Genomic DNA, 19,566 nt, shown 5'->3' with positions numbered 1-19,566 from the left:
GTCGTCGCGCCATATTGACGGAAAGGTGCGGCGTCATGGCTTACTCTCCATTGCGTAAGATTCTTTTCCGCTCAGTAAACTACTTAAGGAGTTCACCTCCTCCTCCTCCTCCTCATCATCATCATCACCATCATCATCATCATCAGCAGCAGCAGCAGCATCGTTTATTAACCCTTAAGGAACCTTAACAGGGCATTACATAAAGGGGGGGGGGCAGTATTGAAATTACATATAATGGAGAGATGGATATTCAACAAAGAACCTACTACGTTACAAGTACAGAGCGCACACAAAAAAGAGGGGTACGGTAATGAGCAGTGGAAAACGCAAGACAAAAAAATGTAAAACGCAAGGGTGGGGTGGAGCAAGTAATTAGGGATAAGCTAACAAACGAGGAGATACTTTATAAGAGACTGACACCCAACCGGACATTGAAATACAAGTCAAAGTATACAAAGCATAATGTAAATCAATATCTTCTATTGGACAACGCCTGTAACATAAAAATGGTGCGAGAAAACAAAAAATGCGTAGATCAAGTTATTAAACGAAGAGTGTAGTTAAGGGCTGCTTCAATTTTTCTGGATTTCTCTCAAGAGCAGCTGCTTCGGGAAGGCAATTCCAGTCTTGAATGGCTGCGGGAAGAAACGATTTGTTGAATGCAAGCGTCGAACCATGAATGCGTTGGATGCTGTTGGAGTTGAACAGGCGGCGAGAAGTTCGAGCTGGTGGCAGTAACAGTGTACCATGCAGGTGAGAAAAGTTGTGATATAGCTTATAGAACAGGCTGAGTAGTGCGATTCTGCGGCTTGCTGCTAAAGGGGGTAGTTCAAGAGATGATTTAATGTGGGTTACGCTGACGTGTGTATTATAGTTTGAGGAAATAAATCGGGCAGCACGATTTTGTACCGACTCGAGAGAGGTAATTAAGTAATCTTGGTAGGGGCTCCAAATGAGAGAAGCATATTCGAGTTTGCTCCTAACGAAGGTTTCGTAGGCTATTTTTATTTCCGGGAGGGACAGACGTAGCGTACTCTTTATGTAACCTAGCGACATTGAGGTATCAGTTACAACATTCGAGATATGCTCCGACCATGTCAGTTTACTGTTAATGAGGACGCCTAGGTATCGGCAAGAGCTCGCATGTAATAAAGCTGTAGAATTAAGAGAATACTGAAAGGTCAGATTAGATTTTTTTTTTTTGCGTGAAACAACCATGCGTTTGCACTTTGAGGTATTAGGCTCCATCAACTACGCGAGCACCACGTTTCGATTAGGTTTAGGTCGCGTTGTAGTAATGATTGATCACCACTGTTTGACATTCGACGATATACAACGCAATAATCAGCAAAGAGGCAAATAGATGACGTTATTCCAGATGGCAAGTCATTTATGAAGATAAGAAAGAGAAGCGGACCATGAACTGATCCCTGAGGGACGCCGGATACTACTTGGGCTGCTGTTGAAAGCTTACCGCCTATGACTGTGAACTGAGATCGTGCTGTTAGAAAGCCAAAGCTTTTGATCCATGATAAGTTAAGCGGGTCAAGATTAAGACAACTGAGTTGGGCCATGATACGACGATGACCTACGCGATCAAATGCTTTTGAAAAATCAATGTAAATGAAATAGGTCTGACAAGACGAATGCAAGTTCAAGTTAAGGTCTGTAGTGAATTCGAATAATTGTGTTTGACATGATAACCCGGGGCGAGGGCCGGGCTGCTTGCGCAAAAAAGAAAGGATTATTATCGAGATGACTGGCGTCTTGGGAATATATGATGTGTTCCCTTAGTTTGCATGCAATGCATGTCAGCGATGTAGGCCACTCTTTGCTGGTGGTCACTTGATGCAGAACCCAATTGCAGAACATTGCTTTTTGCAAATGGAGCAGGGGCCCTCGCTACTTGACGGGATGCGCGGCTGCGACCTACCACGCAGGTTCCACAGTTCGCGTCCTCTCGCGCCAGTGGGCAGTGACTTTGACGTTGGCCGCGCTGGACCTGCTCCACCGTGAAAAACAAGCCTACATGCAAGAATAATACTTGAATGTAGGAACCCGCCTGCATACAATACGGCGTCGCTGCCGCGCCTGTGTGTGGGACGCTAGTGCGTGCGTCCACAATTGCGAGTATTAATGACCGTAAACGCGCGGGGTGCCCGACATGTGTGCTGCTGACTAGTGCGCGTGGGCCAGCAGAGCATTCTACCGGACATGGTTAAGGGCGCGTAAAGTTCGTGCCATCTTTATTTCTCGAGTCAACAAGGAACTAATCCGTCTTCACGAGAATGACTTCTAGGCCATTGCAAGAGCGTTGTGGTGTTTCGGCGCATCCATTTGTGTTTTACTGTGTTCCATGTCGCACGCTGAAGTGTGTGTTTAGCGTAAGCAATTTACTGTAGAATATATATGCCTGGGAGCATATTGTGTTGGTGCTTGTAGGCGCTGCGCTATGCCTGCTTGCTCTGCTCTGGGTTGTGGTTCAAGGAATAGCCGATGCTTGACACAAGACCGGCCATTTGGCAGTTACCTGAACCAACGCCTACTCTAAATACACGCTTGGAACATGAGCCGCGAATGAGCTGCCTGTTCCCGCTCCCGTTCTCTATTCATATTATGCCAGTGGCCAGTGCCTATCGCGGTGGGTCGCTTGTAACCACGCTGACAGTCGCATGGCCTCTGAAATTGGGCGGCGAGTGCCTTCACATCTCGGAGGCCACAGCAGCCGCTGCACCAGCGGTGGTCATGTGACTCCAGGCAGGGCTGTGGTGAGCGATCTACCGCGCCTCATCGATCGCTACTAGCGGCAGGGCGGCTTCTATGGGAAAGCAAGCGACGTTCTAGGCACATAGTTAAAGGAGGTGCTGCCTGAACTGATGCCACAGATACTAGTCATAAAGTCATGTTGTCGAAACGCGCTTTGAAGTTACTTCCGAAACCGGACGATCTCTCTTTTAGCGTGGCACCAGGTTGAAATTATGCATTTTCTCATGCGGTTGCCACTGCTTCACCAAAGCTCTAGTTCAAAAGGGCTGTGTAATTTCGCTAAGACTTTTCAGCCTTACCATATGCAATGTCGATCGCGCACTGCATAACATTCCTGACGTCAAACACAGTATCTATGTCGCCGACATATATATGGATAAAGAAGGATTCACCGGGCCACACACAGGACACATTTCAACGGGCCGTTGACACTGACAGGAAGCTGCCCTAGAGCAAGGTCTCCGGTGCGCCCCAGAGAAGTCGGCGTTCCTTCTCGTTCAACAAAAGAGATGGAGACCCCCTCCCCCCCCCCCCCCCTAATCACCCTCACCAGCGAGGGCACCCAACACAATCAAAGGGACTGACAAGCAATTTTCAGGGTGCCCATTTATTACAGCGAAGCTATATATGGTTTACCGATTCGTCCGTCCGTCTGTCGCCTGTATGCCGAAAATTCCTCCAGCGCAACCCCATGCCCAAGCGCGAAAAAAAAAGAAGGGAGGCGCGATCGACTGCGCCAGTAGTGAAGTCGTTGTTCTCCGTCGCAGCCGAGCGTGCGCAGCAGTTTCTCTCCTACTCCTAAATGGCTAGGCCATGCGTCATACGTACCCCTGAAGAGCAGGCAGCTTTAGATCAGCAACGCCGCGAGCAGAACCTGGAATGAGCTCTCTACTCCGTGCTGATGTTGCAGCCCGGGCAAAAGAACAAGCACATGCAGCCAAGCGTAAGTAGCAACTGCGCACCGTGGATCCGTCAGCCTACCAAGCCGTCGTTTGATGAATCGTCGGGATTAATCCAGTGATAAACACCGGGGCCGCACGTTTCAGCTTCGCTGGTTAACCATCTGTACTGAGTGCTTGTGCGGTGATATACTTTTTTTGTGCAGTGCGGGATAGCTTACCGGTCAGAGTGCGTAATCATGAAGTGGTAACGGGGAAAACGCTGTGGAACAATGTTTGTCACAATTTTTCGATCTTCAGTTAGGATGTAGTCGTTCACTGGAAGCGAGCTGTAAACAGTGATAGGTAATCGCGCTATCGATTATGCGCCGGCATTGGTAGGATGCAGACGACAAGTGCAGCCGTAGCTGGCAGAAACCAATATTTTGTTTATGAAGCCGATGTTGCTGCGATTAATGCTTTACGAAGTTTCAAATTATTTCTCGAATGATAGCGTCCTGATTTCCTGCTTTTCTGCCCAACTGCTTCGGCCGTTAACCAGCCAGGAGCGGTTTTAGGCCAAGCCAAGGTAAGTTCTCGAAAGCGAAACGGCACTTTTACACGTGACACACAGTTCAGCGTGTTACCGTAGCCACGCTTGTGTTAATATTGTAGTGCTGGCGCCCATTTACGACACAATTAGTCGATGACATCTTGTATCTCACAAGGAGACCACACACGTCTGGTCACTTACTTGCAAGCTCGCGCGCGTGCAACAGCGTGCGCGCCGCCATGCATTGTGGGACGCGAGCGCTGCTGGTTAGCGTGGACTTTCTTTACTTCACAATACGCGTAGAAGAAAGCCACAAGAGCCTAATAACATATGAACTGCAATCTTAAGCAATCAGTATGCTGTGCTGAATAGCAGCGAACTTATGTACAGTAGTCACATAGTACTTCATCCGAAGTACCAAGATTTCATTGCCAGGCCGTGCCACTTACTCGCTGATGAGATTTTCTTAGCGAATTTACAATTTTAATTCCTACTTAAATCACGAACAGCGTGCTGGATTCTGTCACTATAAATCATGGCCAATATTCTGGCCTGTTGTCAGCCCCTTTAAGGTTCTGTGCCTCAACTCGCAGAAAGGTGGAGCTCCGGCCACCACAGCAGCACTTGCTCAAACAGGGTGAGCAGATTCTGTATTACTACTACTACTATTATTGTTATTATTATGATTATCATTATTATTTGTTTTGAAAGCATATACGCTAGACAGGAAAGGGAAAGCGATCGAGGAACAGGCTCGAAACTGCCACCGGAAGGGGCACAATGCCTGCCTACTCATTAAAACTTCTTTCTGGGTGAGTTGGTGCATAATTGATGTGAAAATTATAACAGCGCTAACACAAGCAACCACAAAAGAACAAGGTCGAGACACAAGAGCTGACTGTCAACTAAATTTTATTAATGGAAGACAGACACCTTGTATAAGGCGAGGGGCAGAGGTGAAGTGGAAGGGAGCGAGACAATCGAAAAAAAAAGATGACGTTGCGCATTGATGAACGTACGTGCCGACAATCAACAGAAACAGAAAACAAAAACACCTAGAAAAGGGCAACAGATGCTAACAGACGATCAATTCAGTAAGCGATCGCTTTAAACGTTCAAGCTCTGCAGCAAATAGCGATACTGAGCTTACTCGCTGCCATATTTCTGTATGTGGAATGCTTCCAAACTCACGCGCGCCGTCGTGTCGGTTCTCTCACTGGGAATGTTTGTGTCTCCTACCGAGCCTCGCAACCTCTGCATCTCATTATGTGCGCGACCAAATGTGGTACTGGTCATTTAAATCACTTAAATTTTGGCCATGGTCCCCCAAGCGGTCATTGATGCAGCGGCCGGTTTGGCCGACATAAGAGCTGTAGCGTCGCACGGTTTGGAATTGCCTCTTCAAAAATCGTGCCCGCACCTAATGCAGAAATGTTTTGAGAATCAGGCCAGCCGACTTCTGGCTTCGGGGTTCCCCTCGCGTTTTTTTTTTAATTTTTCAACTCTACAAAAAGAGGTTGTCAGGTAAAACATGACAAGCCGTTCGCCGAGTATTCCACAGGAGTGGTCTGTGCTATTCCCTTGAAGTGTGGAAGGCTTTATGTCGACCAAGCCAGCCGCTGCAGCAATGACCGCTTGCGGGATCATGCACAAAATTTAAGTGATTTAAATCCGCGTTGGCTGAGTAAAGGTACCCCAAACTTGCCATGTTTAATATTTGGTTCCTTTAGAACACAATGTAGTCAATCTATACCGATATATAATAAAGTAGGTCCTGCAAGATGCCAACAAAATCCTTGACGTCACAGCGACCAGGTGCGGGAACTTCAAGGAGGCGTCGCCACCCGTCTTTCGTTCTGGCACTTTTTCTGGCTTGCCAAGCGTCTTATCGTGGTAAGAATGGCGTTTTTGGTGTCGTAGAAAGCTAATTCACTGATGCATAAGGAATCATTTTCCTCTTTAGTGTCCCTTTAAAGGAGCAGTACGCGCATTTGGTCGCGCACATAATGAAATGCAGAGGTTGCGAGGCTCGGTTGGGCGACGCAAACATCTTCGGTGAAAGTACCGACACGACGGCGCGCGTCAGTTTGGAAGCATTCCGCATACAGAAAAATGGCAGCAAGTGCGTAAGCTCTGTATCGCTATTTGCTGCAAAGCTTGAATTTTAGAAGCGACCGCTTACTGAATTGATTGTCTGTTAACATCTCTTGCCTTTTTCTAGCTGTTTTTGTTTTATGGTTCTGTTTCTGTTGATTGCCGTGCGACGCGTACGTTCAGGATGCGCAATGTCATTTTTTTTTTCGATTGTCTCGCTCCCTTTCACTTCACCTCTGCCCTTCGCCTCATATAAGGTGTCCGTCTTCCATCAATAACATTTAGTTGACAGTCATCGCTTGTGTTTCGTCCTTGTTCTTTTGTGGTTGCATGTGTTAGCACTGTTATAATTTTCAAATCAAGCCTGCCTACTCTTCGTAAAGGAGGAGACAGAAACACAGAAACGGAAGATAGGAAGAAAGAGAAGAAAGAGGAAAGAAAGAACGAAATGACAAATCCCTAGGAATTACGCACAACACAAACAGCACAGGTCACACACAGTAGCGTCTGTCACTGCAGGTCACGCCACTAAAGAATGTCGAAATAGAAGAAATAGAGTTGCGATTCAACAGGTGCCTGTGAGACATGGCGCAAAAGAAGACGAAGACATGCATCTGGGCTTGGCACGAGCTGGTTGCCATCATGTCTCTGGCTGTGCTGCTCTTGTGACTACATCGCATTTGGGTCCTTTGTTTTTGTATCTCCGCACGCACAGGCGGAAAGTTCTCATTTTTCTGGGCGGGGGGGGGGGGGGGGGGTGTAGGAGAACTGTGGCCCGACCAGCTTTCCGAACCCCATGCATATATATATGCGAACCTGTTAGAACTAGGGGTGTGCGAATATTCGAAATTTCGAATACGAATCGAATATTTTCCTTATTCGAAGCGTATTCGATTCGAGAAATGCATATTCGTAAATTCCCGAATATTCGAGGACGGCCGAATAATGGTCGAAACGGCGAATATTCGGACAGACTGTGAATAATTTAGCAATTAACGAATTATGTGCTTGCTCCACATTCTCCTAAAAACATGTTTATTCACTGAGAGCTTCACATGATCCGCTCATTATCTGTATGCTCTGCATCAAGATGGCAAGTTGGGCCAGTTTTTGGGATTCGTAGTAAGGTTCGTTACAGCGCAACACAAAACACGGACAAAAAAAGGTACAGAGCGACGACACAGCGTTACAGCACTGTGATCTTAAGTGCTGTAACGAACCTTACTATGAATGTGTACGCTCTGTTCCAGTCTATCTGCATCAGGCCCGTGAGACATGATCAGTTTCGATTTTTTTACCAAGCTTTATTCCAGGGCTCTTTCATAACAATATATGATGTACTTTCGGGCTTTGTAAGTATGCGCAATAAAATGTGCACCTAGAAAATGTTACCTGGACAAATGTTGTCACAGTGCATAGAGAGCCCTTACTTTCTGAACATGTTGAGCAGTCAATTTTCCTTCGCGATAATCTGTAACAAGCGTTTACCTGACAGAGCATTACCTGACATTACCTTAGTGCATTACCTATAATGAGTGCCTCTTTAACCTGAAGCAGCCTCGTAAAATGCAATATTATTTTCAAAAGGGTAATAAAGCTATTGTTACCTCGTTTTGCAATTTTTTAATACTACACATATATTCGATATTCGATTCGATATTCGAAGACAGTTTTTCGCCTTATTCGTATTCCATTCGTATTAGAAAATTTCAATATTCGCACACCCCTAGTTAGAACCATTCTAATCGCGATTTTTTCTTTTTACATTTGCTGATGATTTGTCACGAGTGCAAGCTCCTTACAGCGATAATGTGTCTTTGCAGGGATAAGCGTGTAGGGGAGCCCCCTCTGCCATGTATACACTTGAAGAAGAGAAAAGAGCGCTACAAAGACGCGTACTCAAAGAAAAACATGTTGTCAGGATTGGGGGCTCAATCCCATCGCTCGTGGTCCTTTGCCAAGATTGGAGTACGGCATGAATTCGAAGGTAGCTGGCCCATGCCGTCGTCCAACTTATTTACGCTGAGGACGTCGATGAAGTGAAGAACTGCTTCTCATCGAGAACGAGGAATATGGGTTTATTTACAGAAATTAAGTCAGTCTAACATGACTGCTTGAAAAGAAGAGTGTCAGTCCAACATGACTGCATGAGAGAAGTGTATCAGTCTAACATGACTGCTCAAGAGAAGTGTGTCCAGCATTCGCACAACAACAGTTTTTATACACTCGGTCCACCGGCCATACGAGGCGGCGACTGTTCGTTTACTCATCGCCAACTTGCTGCCGCTCCGCAGAACAGTTTACGTACACAAAGGCACACACATTCCGATGCCCAAACGACGGCGTTGGAGGGGTGCCGTTTTGGGAAGTATCGGTGCCAATCGAGGGTAGCTCGTTGTCTTGCGTCACGCCGAGGCATGGGAAGCCCCAAAATACGTCTTTCCCGCGGCAGCTTGTCCATGCGTATCAGATCAGGTCCGCGCTGGAGAACTCCGGAACCATTGTTCGCACACCGAACTCGTTCCGTCACAATGTCGAAGGGGCTGGTGGAAGGAGGCGGTTTTCAGCACAAAGGCCGCTTCTTCGAACGCCTCCTAGCTCCAGCGACGGTGAGTGGGGATGCGCGTCGTGTAGCCCAGTCGTAACTGGGTGGCAATCTTGCCTTGCAGCTCGCCATTCTGAACAGTGGGGAATGCGCGTCGTGTCGCCCAGTCGTAACTGGGTGGCAATCTTGCCTTGCAGCTCGCCATTCTTAACAGCGTATGACGGACAGCTGCTGACTTCCAGCTAAATGTTTATTTGAAGAAACAGGGTTTATAAAGATAGAAACGAGAATAGCACCACCGTGACTTCACGACCGCTCGGTCGCATCACAAAAGCGATCTGTTTTTTGGTAAGTGCCACTGACGGGTAGCTAATGCACTTAACCTCGGCCTTTGCAATGTAGAAAGCTCCTAATGTCTCTCTTTCTAGTCCGTATCCAGAAGGTGCCAGAAACCTGGTGTGCCGAAGATAGCGACGGCATTTGTGGCGTTTACAATGTTCAGCCAGATGTCCCCCCGACTTGTTATTTACGGCCCAATTGTGCTGACGCGCCATTTCATTGTAACACCGTCCGGTTTGACCGATATTAACCGGGTTGCAGCTTAGGCGTATCTCATATAAGACATTTCTAGTGCATTCCGTGTACTGTGCTGCGTGTTTCTTAGAGCACGGTTCGGGTTTTGCCTTTGTCAGCATAGGCCATATGTTGGCCAACTTACGCGGTGCGCTGAAGAGATGTTTAACATTGTGCCTTTGCGCAACCATCTTGTGGTTGTGGCACACTCTGTGCCACAAAGGCACAATCTTAAGCTTCTCTTCAGCGTTAAACTTCTCTTAACCAATGAAAGATTTAATTCTGACACAAGCGCTGGCATTGACGCCCACACTTCTCTTTCTGAACCGCGAGAAAGAAAACGAGTTCTAACTGTATCGGCCATGTTGACTTATGGTGTTTCGGTGCTAAGCATGAAGCCACGGGTTTGATTTCCAACTGTTGCAGCTGCATTTTGATGAGCGCAAAATGAAAGAAATATTAATGTATTGTGCATTCGGTGCACGTTAAAGAACCCCAGGTGGTTGACATTAATCCAGAGTCCCTAACTACGCCATGCCTCATATTCCTATTGTGGTTTTGTCTGAAGAAAACGAGTAACAGTGCTGAACAGCAGGACCTGAATGAGACAGACAAAGCGCTCAAGTCACGTCCCATTGATCATTGCTGTTACTCGTTTCCTTTAGACATGTAGCAACCAACCCAAGTTAGCATGTTATTGCAGTGGTTTTGTTACTTCAAACCTCAGGATAGCATGTTACTTTCGTTCAATGCTTCAATAAGGCAGGAGGCGTGATTCATTGTGCAGAGTGGGATCCATTTTCGCACTGTCGTTCAAGTAACAATAAAGGCAACTTTCTAATCAAATAGTGAGTTTTTTTCTTTCCTGAAGGTGTACGTATGGCGGTAAATCGCCAGCATTGATTTTTTTGCCTATGTACGTAAATGGGATTAATCAGGTTTAAATATAAATCGATGCCCAGCTCTACTGACAGTAGTTCCCAGAGTTAAGGGCACGGCAATATAAAGGGAAGTTGACATAATATTTTTTACTCATTTATTTAAAATTAGACCGAACACTCTGACCTCTAAACTGCAGAAAAAAGAATACCGCAAGAGTCAAAGCATCCTAAATAATAATAAACGGCCAGCTTCACATTAGTTTCGCAGGAGGTTACTGTGTCGTGACACCAAGACACACATGGTGGCCATGGGGGGGGGGGGGGGGGGGGGTGACCGGATGTTTTGGCACAGGCTGCTGCTCACTCAGTTGCATCTCATGGTGCTACTTATGAGACCTGATGTCATATTAGACCGAGCGAGTGTCAAAAATTCAGTGTCCTGCTCCCGCATGACCACCTTCTACACCATGACGTCATGACACAGTAGAAATGGAAGTGAAACTGGCTGTGGAAAAGCTCTATGATTATGTAGGTTGCTCCTAGGCTTACAATTATTTACGAATTATTTACGGCTTACGAGTTTGGTTCAGAGGGCTCCGTTGTTACTTTACACAAAAACATGAAGAGTAAGAAATATGTCAGTTTATGTGGTCTTGTGAGCATTCACGCATGCTGACATTATGAAATGCCTTGTGCCACCTACCTGTCATTTCAGCAATGCGCTTTACATGCAGTTAGTTTTCCAGAGAATGGATAGGAGGAGCTCTACTACACAGTTGTCTATCTAGTAGGTCATTGTGGTTAGCCAGGTTAAATATAGCAGTCATTAAACCGAATAAAAACTAAACTGGACAGAGTAGGAAACAGATAAAGCACTTTATTTTTCGGCACTCTCTTCAGCATCTTCGGCACTCTCTTCACGTTGTCGCGGGAATAGACGTTGTGCGGACATAGCAGTGCCTGCCGCTCGAGCCCGTGGAAAGTTCGCCATCGTGGTCAGCTGCGAAAAGCATGATCTGCCCACATAGTCGGAAGCTTTGACCAACCTGGCTGCGCTGCCTTGTACAGCGAGACTACTGCGCAGGCGCCATTTCAGCGTACCAATATAGATAAATAGCGTCTTGCGGTGGCGGTCATTTTGGCCGTGACCAATGAGCTGGAATACAGAAGCAGAAGGCTGAACTAGGAAATTCATGGGGTCCGTGTAGTGCCGCATGAAAAACTGATTGCATCACTAAACACAGTCGCTGACAATCTTAAAGTTCCATGTGGTTGAATCGGACGTGGTGTCTGTTCATAGGTTACCAGCAAAATCAGAGACAATACCAGGAATAATTGTTTGCTTTGTTCAGCAAGAAACAAGTGATGCGTGGTTAGCGAACAAAAGTAACCTGAAACAGTCCTACCCACAGTCCTACAGTCCTACCGAATACGTCTGGTACAGCCACGGTAAAGTTTTGGTGCGAAGATGAAAGAAGCACGTGCTGTTCACATTAGGAGCTATGCTGACCTTAACCGACTCTAGACAATCTAATCACCGTTATGTTATTTTGCGAAAATAACCGTTATTATCTGCCAAATGACTTTAACGTTGTTGTATGTCGGCTACCTCCTAATTCGTGCAGATGCGTGCACCTAATTGCGAGGTCGATTAGAAATAAGGTCTCGTGCCTAGAAGAGTTTTTCACTGAATTTTCATTCCAATACTCCGCCATAATGCTGGCTGAAACTTGGAGTAATAATGAATGCGATGTCTTTGGGCTGCCCAATTACAGGGCATTTTTATTTAAATCGCATGCACTGCCGTGGTGGGAGTGTTGCTTTCTTGGTTTGCCGAAACGTTGAATGTCAGCTGCTGGATTAGTTTACCCAGACAACACCTGATTATGAAATGCTTTGTGTACGTGCAAACAATAACGTGTTTTCAGTTTGTTATCGACCACCAAATGGCGATATTGCAAAGTTCCTTGATATTTATGATCAATTTCTTTCATTTATGGCAGAAAATTAATATATAATAATTGCTGGGGGAGACTCTAATATTGACGTCAGTTCTACAAGCTCTGTTAGACGTGACTTTAAAGCTATCATACTAATGATACAGTCATACATATCTAATGGTTTCATAGACACAATTAACGTACCCACGAGAGTGGCACTTGAATGCGAGTCAGTCCTAGATCTCTTTATTACAAATTTGTCTGAGATTAATACCAGGTCAGGTGTTTTGTCATGTTGTATCAGTGACCATCTTCAAATATATTTATGTGCGGAGCTATTGACACAAGGTAGAGCAAAGCCTCGATAATTAATTACACCTGTGGAACGACAGAAAGCTGAGCTAGTTGGTAAGGATTCATTATGCAAACTAGAAGTGAGGCGTGCAGACAGGACACAAGAGTAGAGAAGTGGACAACACGAACGCCGACTATCAACTGAAGGGAGCACTGAGGCGAAAAATGAAAGAAGACACAAAACTCATCTGCGCATGCTCAGGAAAGGTAACACCACGTGTCAATCGGGTACACGTGCTGGTCTACGTGAGAGATAACTGTTAAGGCACTTAATCTCTTCCTTATGTAAAGTAATCGAAGGCTGACTCACGCACGCACTTCCACCATTATAGATATGTCATGCCTCTACCATAAGACGCGTATCTTCATTCTTATGCCTGTACAGTATCGCGCATTCATCTAACTTTGGCTTGCAGTTACAATCTCGGTAATGTAGCGAAAGATTAGAAGGCGATCCACCGGTTAACGACCTTTTATGCTCCATTAGCCTCTGATTGATACACCGTCCCGTTTGCCCTACGTAAAACTGGCCACAGCTAAGGGGAATTTGATATACCACACCCATACGACATTCTGTAAAACTGTTGTTCTTATTGTGCTTCACTGGACAGATATCTGTTCGTTTTTTGCCTTTAACCCGCTCCTTTTTATTCTGTACGGCAGCGCATATCTTACCTAGCTTATTGGGAGCAGTGAAAGCAACATTAACATCATATCTACTAGCAACTTTTTTAAGCCTGTGCGACACTGAATGAATATACGGAATAGCCACTACTCTTTTTTTGCGATTACTGCTTTCTGTGATTACGTCCGTCCCCCTGGAAACCGACTTCTTTAGGCGCTCAGCTACAGTGGCCACCGCTACATTAGGATAACCTGCTTCTAATAGGCGCCGGACCTGCGCATTAAAACTGGCGCTCATTTTGTGCATGCAGGATCTTGTGAGGGAAGACTTAAGGCACGACATGGCGATTCCGTTTTTTACTAATTTAGAATGCTTGGATTGAAAGTTTAGCAACGGCTTCGAAGATCTTGGGGAGTACTGCCAACAGACATGATTTTGTTCGAAGATCAAGGAAATGTCAAGAAACTGAATTACGCGTCGCTGAGGTAATTCCTTGGTAAACTTGTGCTTGGTAAACTTGTGCTTCACGAACAGATATCTGTCCAGTGAAGCACAATAAGAACAACAGTTTTACAGAATGTCGTATGGGTGTGGTATATCAAATTCCCCTTAGCTGTGGCCAGTTTTACGTAGGGCAAACGGGACGGTGTATCAATCAGAGGCTAATGGAGCATAAAAGGTCGTTAACCGGTGGACCGCCTTCTAATCTTTCGCTACATTGCCGAGATTGTAACTGCAAGCCAAAGTTAGATGAATGCGCGATACTGTACAGGCATAAGAATGAAGATACGCGTCTTATGGTAGAGGCATGGCATATCTATAATGGTGGAAGTGCGTGCGTGAGTCAGCCTTCGATTACTTTACATAAGGAAGAGATTAAGTGCCTTAACAGTTATCTCTCACGTAGACCAGCACGTGTACCCGATTGACACGTGGTGTTACCTTTCCTGAGCATGCGCAGATGAGTTTTGTGTCTTCTTTCATTTTTCGCCTCAGTGCTCCCTTCAGTTGATAGTCGGCGTTCGTGTTGTCCACTTCTCTACTCTTGTGTCCTGTCTGCACGCCTCACTTCTAGTTTGCATAATACACCTGTGGAGCTCAGTGCATTTCGTAACACTCTATTGCAGACAGGTTGGAACAATACAAGAATATATCTTGATGCGAACAATGCTTACGATAAGTTTATTGCAATTTTCAAGCGGTTATATCATTTGAATTTTCCACTAAAAGAGCACAGATTAAATTGTAAAACATGAAAACAATGAATAACGCCTGAGATGCGTCATCAAATGAAAACAAGAGAAACTTTACCAAACATTCCTACATACTCATTTAGCGGAGGACTGACTAGCCTTCAAGTGTTATCACAACAAACTTACAAAACGCTTTCGATCCGCGAGAACTCAGTATCAATCAACATATCTTGAAGTTCCTGGCAATCGTTCTGATGTACTGTTTATTAGTATTTAATTATGGTGTTTGGCGTGCCAGACCCACTTTCTGATTATGAGGCACGCCGTAGTGGAGGACTCCGGAAATTTCGACCACCTGGGGTTCTTTAACGTGCACCTAAATGTAAGTACCACGGGTGTTTTCGCATTTCGGCCCCATCGAAATGCGGCCGCCGTGGCCGGGATTCGACGTACTGTGTTCCATATTAAACACACTACTTCATCGCGGTCACGTTACCGCCCCTGTTTTAAAACTAGAAGTAAACGGAATGAATGAATGAATATTTGATGTTTAATGGCGCAAGGGCCAGGTGTGGCCAAAGAGCGTCATGCTAGTAAACGGTATAGATATGTATGGATCAGATATGGCTGACACATTTAATAATTTTTTCACTGGTATGGTAACGACCGAAACCCCGGCTGATGCGTGCGAATACGTAAGTGCTTACAACGCTCAGCCATTGCACTTGCGTCCTGTCACCGCCCACGGAGTCTTATCAACAATCAAAAGTACAAAAAATATCGCCAGTTGTGATATCGACGGAATTCAAATACGTCCTGTCAAAGACGTGTCTGATGTTATCGCGCCGATTTTATCAGATATCCTTAACATTTGTTTAACTAACTCTGTCTTTCCTTTAAATATTCAAATAGCAAAAGTGACCGTGCTTTACAAAATAAGTGACCGAAATAACTTTGGCAATTATAGACCGGTGTCTATTTTGCCTGTGTTCTCAAAGGCCTTCGAAGAAATTCTGCACACTCGATTTTCAAGTTTCATTGAGAAATATAATTTGCGCCTAATCAATTTGGTTTACGAAAAAATAAATCAGTTGAACTGGCGCTGCTGGGGCAAAAAAGTATACTCTTAATCAATTTGAAAATAAGGCGCTCGTTCTCGGTATTTTTATTGATTTTTCAAAAGCCTTTGATTTAGTAAACCATAAAATATTGTTAAAGAAAATGCAATGCTATGGTATTCGTGGACAAGCCTTAAGGCTTGTTGACTCTTATTTATCAAACAGACTACAGGTCGTTCAGATGAGCGACTGTATTTCCGGAGTGAAACCTTTGCTTGGTGGAGTGCAACAGGGCAGTATTATAGGCCCACTATTATTTAACATCTATCTGAATGACATTGTATATAATAATTGCGAGGCCAAATACATAATATATGCTGATGATACCAGCATACTTCTTTGAGGACATGATATTCACGACCTTATAACAACTTGTGATCACACAATGAAAACGAGAGAGATGGTCAGCAGCAAATGCTATGCGTACTAACGAAAATAAAACAAAAGCTGTTATATTCCGACCAAAAAAATAAAATTATTCGACCTCATGAAGACACAGTACTGAGTACTCACACTGTTGAAATAGTTGACCATCCTAAATGTCTGGGCATATTTGTTTCTGCAAATATGAGCTGGGATTACCACGTAAGACATCTGCAAAAATGAGCTAAGGTGGCAGGTGTAGTTGGTCGGCTTCAATACTTACTTCGAAAAGGAATCAAGCTTCTGCTCTATCACTCGCTTTTTAGCCCTCGTTTAAATTATTGCCAACTAGTATGGGGTACAACGACGGTCACTAATAAAATCAAATATAGTTGGTTCAGAAAAAAATGTATTAGGCATATTTTCAATGCGCCTTTTGCGGCATCTACTAATGTTTTATTCTGCAGTTCAGGAATAGTCAAAGTACACCAGACATACAATTATACGTTAAGCAGAAAATTCAAATTAGAAACTCGCAAGAACATAACAAATTTGCGCGTTCTGGCCAATTTAGGAATTAGGCATTTATATTATTCCACGCGTCATGGAGAAAATTCGGAAGTAGACACAGTACGATTAAACTCCGGAAGAGAGTGCTTGTCTTACACTCTTCCGTCCCTTCTGAATCACTGACCTTAACAATTTTGACTTGTTTGATTGTTCATATCAGGATATCCGCAAGTTATATACAGTGATGCATAGCTCTGAGATTTCTACTACTTAACACTTGTTTTATTACAAACCTTGTCTCGTTTATCAAATCCATAACCATATCAAATTGTTTCATCTGGTTGTATGTAACTGTTTGTAACAAGTTGATTTCTCTATTGTTTTTCCTGCACATTCAGTGTATAAGTTCTAAATATTTGTAATTTGATAGCATTTCAGATATTCATTTTTGCTAAGAAACTGTTTTGTATTTATTTTTATGACGACTGTAAAAACTGCTTTAACTTTTTCTGTATTAACGTTACATTTTTATAACTTAGTGTATGCCCTATAGTACTACGCTGTCTGTCAAGTTGCAATTTTCGATTTATTTTGCGGTAGTGCTGTTACCACTCCGAAATGTTTCTATGGGGCTGTGACCTAGTCAAGCTGTTCTGACAAACAGCTTTTTGTCACAGTCCTACTTTCCGTATCATTTACAGGATGAAAAATAAAGATTGACTGATTGAATTTTACTTTATTCCTCCCTCTCCTGTCAGTTGCACTCTCATTCAACGTAAGTTCATCGTGTACCGACAAGCCCAAGTTTGCATTTTTTTGTGGCTCCTATTGCAAAGGTAGCAGTAGCAGCCACCTTTACAACAGGTTGCTTACACCCTGCATTCGTGGCCCAGGAATGTGTCTTGCCACAGTTGGACGTTTGTTGGGTCAAAAAGCATGGCGGGTCACTAAGAGAGGGAAGGTATGCCAACTTTTGAAAATTGCTTCAGTATTACACAAATCTGTGCATATCAGCTATGCGGTGCGATTTCTTGATGACATGTGGAGAGTTGGAAATGGCCCGCTGTGATGAATTGATGCCCACAGATGCAAATGTTGCCCAGTCATTAGGTTCTTTCTATAAATCCATAAGGCAAGGGCTACAGTTTTGTGTTTTGACACAGATCTGCCATTGCTATTACCACACATCGCAATCCTGTGTTTGACGTGACTTTCTAAATGCGTGAGCATTTCTATGCCTACCCAATGAGAAGCATGTCTGTTCATCACGTAAGATGAATGCAGATGGGCTCATACCCGCCTAAACAATGGCTTATGCTCCCGTAAGCGAGTAAAAAATGCAATGGCTCATACCCACGTAAGGCAAAGGCTACAAGCGCTCAGCTAAGTGAAGCGAACAGTGCGTGCATTCATTGAAATCACCCATACAACACAAAGAACAGCATATATTTGAATAAAGAACATGCTCAAAACAAGGATTCAAACCATCAATAAAGCATTGAAGAATCCCCTCAGCGTTGTAGTCGTGGTATTGCAACAGCTTCGCTGGACGTCCAGCTTGACAATTTCCGGATCACGTTTGGTAAAGATGGTAATGACTGATGAGTTGGTTACGGTTTATGCTGGTTAAATCAAGTTTCATAACAGTGACAATGAAATTAGGCTGCGTGGTGGAGATGAGTAGGTGGCAGAATGCTTATCTATACGGAAACAAGTCCTATGAGAGCTCATGCATGAATTTTTTACTTGCATTTCTCGATCGGCATCAAAACTCTTTACAAATGGCTACTGTGGCACCATTTTTTAGTTCGGCAACATTGTCAACGACAACGTTGTCTCACATCGATATCTGTGGTAATAGCAACATTGTATCTCACATCCGCAAGCTTGGAGTGGCGCCTGTCGCTGGCAAAAGATGCCCAGAGCGAGTGGCGCTATACTAATCCAGGTACAACCAAATTAGAAAGGCTCACTAAGCTTCAACAAGACACTGCCTCACCAGAACAGGAATTCGCCTCCCTGGTGCAGTATTCGGCCACTCCCTCCCAAATGACTCGCTCAATTACTCAATGGACCTCAGTCCTCAGCAGCTGCGGAGCACCTGATGAAGGCGTCGGTCAGACCTGTAACGAACCAAAGGGTGCTAAGAATCTCTGGGTCCGGACAGGCCGCCAATGGAAACTGACCTTGGCATCGTTTAACACCCGAACCCTCTCGAGCGAGGTTAGCTTAGTAGGACTCTTTGAGGAACTATCAGACATTGTTTGGGACATCATCGGCCTTAGTGAGATTATAACTGGTGAGGCTTATACATTGCTGAGTAACGGACATGTCCTGTGCTATAATGGTCGCCTAGATCAGAAGCAATATGGGGTAGGATTCCTAATCCGCAAGGACATAGCGGGCAAAATTGACGAATTCTACAGCATCAACGAGGGGGTAGCAGTAGTCGTAATCAAACTGAATAAAAGGCATAGAATAAAGGTAGTACAAACCTACGCTTCAAGAGAGAGAGAGAGAGGTTCTTGTTGGGGAAGGAAATAATTGGGGTAAAGTGCAGTGCAGTAACTGTCTCTCGGATGAGGACACCTCAACCGCACTGCACAAGAGGGATAGGGAATAGAAAGAAGGGTGAGATAGACGCGGCGGCGGCTGCCCAGACAGCGCGCGGGCAGGTTGTTTGCATTCGCTTGTAAGGCGCGGTGACGCTCCTAGTCGTGGTGAGGCAGCAAAGCTTCCTGTGCCGCGATAGCCGCGTCGCACATCTGTCGGATGTTGCTGTCGATGGCTGGGCACTGGTCTAGTACGGCACGGAGTGCAGCCGCGAGGGCGGCTATGAGTGCGTCCCTGGGGTCGCTGCTTGGTGCGGTTTGTGGGCCGCGGGACGACTCGGGAGTGGCCGTCTGGGTGTTGCGGCCACGCAGGGCGTCACTGTAGGATCGGCCCTGCGGGGCGCGAGCATTCTTCGAAGGGGTGGCTAGATGCGGCTCGTGCGATGTGGCGCCGGCCAGCTGAAGCGCCTTCTTCCTCGAGAGGGGCCGCTCGGACGAAGACAGCAGCACGGCCGCCTTCCTTTCGCGTTGCCACTCCGGACAGCTCGGCTCTGTCGAGGGATGTCGACCGCCGCAATTTACACAGCGTGCCTTCTCCGCGGGGCAGCCTCCTGTAGGATG

The sequence above is a fragment of the Dermacentor albipictus genome, chromosome 1, assembly GCF_038994185.2.
Source record: "Dermacentor albipictus isolate Rhodes 1998 colony chromosome 1, USDA_Dalb.pri_finalv2, whole genome shotgun sequence".
Lineage (NCBI taxonomy): Eukaryota > Metazoa > Arthropoda > Arachnida > Ixodida > Ixodidae > Dermacentor > Dermacentor albipictus.
This window is presented reverse-complemented; position numbering follows the sequence as displayed.